Genomic DNA, 4,646 nt, shown 5'->3' on the forward strand with positions numbered 1-4,646 from the left:
ATGCATGCTTCAAAGTCATATATATATATATATATAAATTTGGCATGGTCTTGCCTAAAAATAGGACATATTGAGTTTGCTCAAAATTCACCGAAACAGAAATAAATCGACATTTCGGCAAAACATAAGCAACTTATATATATATATATATATATATATATATATATATATATATATATATATATATCCCAAACGCACATATTCTCATTCACACACATATTCCCATTCTTGAAATGAATAACTTTTTACTCACCTATATATATAGCACTATTCTGATCCCAGGATCAGAATAGTTATTTGGATCACGATCGGCCATATAAGGGCCCGACAGTAGATCGTGAGGAACCCACCAGACCCCGATCGGTACAAGGGAAAAAACACCACCCACCCGCTCCCCACATCCCACTCCCCTCCCCTAACCTCTCCCGATCTCACCACTGCCTCCCTGCCCGCGCTGCCATTGGCTCACAGCAGATCGCCTCGGCACAGCCGCCGCCCTCACCAGATCGCCCCGCCACAGCCGCCGCCCTCACCAGATCGCCCCGCCACCGCGGTCTCCCTCCTCGGTCGTGCCACCACCATAGTTTCCCTCCCCAAATCATGCCACAGCTGCCACCTCCGGCCTCCTCTGCACAACACCCCTGCTCCTTGACCTTCGTGCGCGGCATTGCGCCGTAACCGCCGCCGCCATCCAACCCCAAACGCCATCAACCTGGGCGCCCCCCTCCCGCTTGCTTCGACGCGGATCCGGTCAACCCCGCAACTCTCCCCTCCGGTGAGCATCCTCTTCTCCTTCTCTACCTCCGGCGTCCCACCCCTTCCCTCACCTCCTTCCGTGTCCGCGGCAGCACACAAAGCCGTTCAACCCCACTGCCTCGGGCCGTTCAACGATGCGGCACCAGGACATTCAACCCCACTTCCAGGATGCTCCGACGAGGCCGAGATCTTTCCTCTGTTCACCCAACTCTCTCAGGGAGGATTTGAACTTCTTTGAATTTGAAAGAAAATTGCTTGCAAATTTTTTTTCTGTATATTTGCTTTCTGAAAAATGCACTTGGATGTGATGGATGAAATTAGTTTGAGCATAGTTGAACTACAGTTTGTTTACAAAAAGTTGTGAAAATTGCAGGTTTGTTCGAAGCTGACGGCGCTCCATATGTGCAGCAACACCGCTGCCGCTACAGCTAATCAGCCACTGCTTGTCAGTACAGCTGCTGGCCCATGCATTACTCACTTAAAAAGTGATTCGTGGTGCCACCAAGAACCATACATCTGCATGTTCTTAGCACTTCTTTCTCTCTCTCTAATTAGTTCTTAGTGGAGGTAGTGCATCATCTGCCTTGTGTCAACTTGTTCAAACAGGTATTAATCTTGTGTACTAACCGATTTAATGGCCAAGTTTTTGTCTGGATGTGATGCTGCTAATCTAATATTTGAAAAGCTTTCCCATAAGATGAATGTGTGGGTGGGGATTCTCTGGCCGCACGACAACCACCAAACCCGCGTCGCAAGCCGCTGGGATCCTGCCTCCATGCAACCTTACTCCACATGTTATCGTGACCTTCCTCTACTTGCTGCCGTGACCAGCAGCGGCCATGACCCTCCAAGCGCCGGCGTAGCTACACTCCACCGCTGTCGGTGGGCCGCCAACCACCACCTCCTCATACAACCCGATAGCTCCCTCCACAAACTAGCGCCGCCTGCCCCCACTACATCTGCCACCTCCTGTAGTCTCTGCACAGCGGCGGCACCTTCCCATGTTGTATACCCGCATCCTCTACCTTCGTCTACAAGCGTCTCAATCCCCAGCAACACCCCTGTCTGTGCAGAATGCTTTTGTTCTTCAGTTTGGGAAGATTTGAACTTCTGAAGAAACTTTATTGAGAAACGACACCCACCATCTTGGCATTAATCAAATCCAGGTGAAAAAATGAAGTATTGCATCAACAGAAAAGCAGACTACAAAAAAGATATTATTTTGAATGTGAACCTGCGTGCATTATATAGAAATTATGGATGTTACTTCTGTGGTACTCATCTTACCATACACGTACAAACACATGTTACTCTTATAGTACTCATCTTCCCATACAGGTACAGAATAGATGCAGAGAAAATAGTATGTGAATACTGGTACAAACTCCATTTTGCATTATTCTTGCCGTAGATGACGGATTGTTTGCTTTCAAGACTTGAATCTTGGTTTTATTGAGAAGGTGGCTTGTCGGATGTTGTCGCCATGGATGACGACGGTGATCTCGTTCTCAATCGGAGAATGAAGAGACACTGTAAGGTGTTTGTTTTGTGGCTATATTTCCGTTGTTGGTGTGTTACGAATTTGATTGATGTTCCTTGGTTTGCAGGGAGAAGGGACGAGGATCATGTCCTCACCGTGCAGCATGGCGTCACCTCTTTGCTCCGGAGCGTCGGTCTTCTTGCTGGAGAGCATTCAGTGTCGGATTTCCTACTATGTATCGCCCTTCTTTCATTTGTGGTCCATTGTTTTCTATTGTTGGTTTACAGGTTTGGAAGGCAGCCATGCTGCTAACCTGACTTTGTGTTGCACAAGAGCTTCACGTCGTCTGAATGCGACGGTGTTACTGCCATGGAGATCGGTGTTGGGATAGGTGATGGCTCGTTATGAAATTTAGTGAATGAGAAAATTGACTTATTGTTGTGCTTGTACAACTGTGTAATTTTTTTGATTTTTTATTTGTTTTTGTGAAGGTCAAAATGTTGTGTCCGAGAAGTTCAAGTATGTTAGTTTATACTGTATTATTGAGAAGCTCCAACTAGTTGTAGGAGTGCATTGAGAAACAGAGTGAAAATATCTACAATAATGTAAGTTCGGGAGGATTAAAAAGGAAAAGGAAGAAAGAAAAAGCTCACACTTTTGTCATTGATATTTACAGTGACAAATAAGTAACAAGTTCATGTTTGTCAACCATTGAAGTTCATGTATATGGTAGTTGATGATTGTTGTGTGCACTTAGGGGAGCACAAAAAAATGCGACTGGCCAAGGTCCGTGGATGTTGAACTTTCGTGCAGTGAGTGGCGTGTGTCTCAAAAACAAATTGTGTTCACAAAAACAAAAACAAAACAAAAAAAGATACAAAAAAGAGACAAACCCAAGTATTTTCGTAGGGAAAATAATGACAAGTTCAAATTGTTCAAATATGGAAGCTCAAAAATGTTAAAAATAAATCCAAAAATTTCTAGTACTCTCCTCCCACCTATTTTGTCTCGATATAAAAATATAGACCCTCTCTCTTGAAAACAAAAAAAACTAAGGAATTTCACACACAAACTTATATGAAAGACCTAGATATGCATGAAAAAGAAATAAAATCGTAAGTGTTCAACTTAAAAATAAACTCATGAAATTCATTATCGGGACAAACACATTGGTTTTATTGTCCACATTTATAAAATAAATAATACATAGTAAAAATGTTGAGAAGTTCAAATTAAATTAATGGGGTAGTTCGATGTTTAAAACATCTCAAAATTGTTTTGTTACTAAATAACAAAAAGTGAGAAGTTCAAACAAAAAATAGAGCAAATTAAAATTTATAAAAAGGGATTTTCACTGTTTGTAAATAAAAAACTCTAGAGTTCAAATTTAAATTACAGACCGGTTCAATATTTATTAGAAAAATAGAATGTTTCCGTTACTAAAAGAAATTATCCAAGAAATACAAAATACAAAAATAGAGTAGTTCAACATTTATTAAAACTTAGATTTCCTTGTTACCAAAGAAATAAAATCGAGAAGTTCAAATTAAAATTAATAAAAGTATGAACTTCAATTTTTAAAAGATGTTTGATGCTTATTTAAAAACACTTTTTCCTAATAATAAAACTTAGAAGTTCAAATTAAAATAATAGAGAAGTTCAAAGTTTATAAAAAACTAAAATAAAATCTCATTACGAAAGAATAAAATAAAGAAGTTCAAAAAAAGGAAGAACTAAAAAATGTTTAAATAGAAATGTTTTGTTTAAAAATATAGAAGAAGTTCAAACGAAACTAACGAAGTGGCTTGATGTTTATTAAATTATCAACCATGAAGTTCTAAATTCAAAAATAGTCAAATTCGATGTTTATTAAAAATAAGAAACAATTCATTACTCAAAAATACAAAAATGTGAAGTTCAAATTAAAATAACATAGAAGTTCAAAGTATATTAAAACCTAGGATTCACAAGTTTAAAAACAAAAAACCAACGTCATTATGGGCATATTTAAAAGACATAGAAGATAAAACATGTTTATTCCGAAATCGAGCAGTTGAAAAAGTTTGTAGACATGGATTTGATCCTTCTCTTTAATATCTAGAAGTTCAAATTTAAATAAGTGAGCGGTTAGATGTTTATTACATAGCAAGGACTTTCTCCGTTACTAATGAATAACACCAAGAAGTCCTAATTAAAAATTGAAGTTGTTTGATGTTTATAAAAATTTCAGATTTCCACCGATGCTAAAGATTACAACCAAGTTCACTTTTAAAAAATGGAGCAATTCAATGCATATAAAAAACCCAGGATTCTTGTTAGTAATGAATAAAACCAAGAATTTCAATTGAAAAAACAGAGCAGTTTGATATTTATTTAAACGAATCAGATTTTTCCACTTACTAAACAATAA

At 39.0% G+C, this 4,646-nt stretch overlaps 1 long non-coding RNA gene across 1 annotated transcript; it reads left to right on the forward strand.

The window, feature by feature from the left end:
* Positions 1–362: 362 nt before the first annotated feature.
* On the forward strand, positions 363–2,926 carry LOC125551625. Its single transcript, XR_007302954.1, has 3 exons — positions 363–775; positions 1,130–2,288; positions 2,364–2,926. It is a non-coding gene; the product is annotated as an uncharacterized LOC125551625 (long non-coding RNA).
* The last annotated feature ends 1,720 nt before the right edge of the window (positions 2,927–4,646 follow it).

This window comes from Triticum urartu, chromosome 4 (genome assembly GCF_003073215.2).
Source record: "Triticum urartu cultivar G1812 chromosome 4, Tu2.1, whole genome shotgun sequence".
Lineage (NCBI taxonomy): Eukaryota > Viridiplantae > Streptophyta > Magnoliopsida > Poales > Poaceae > Triticum > Triticum urartu.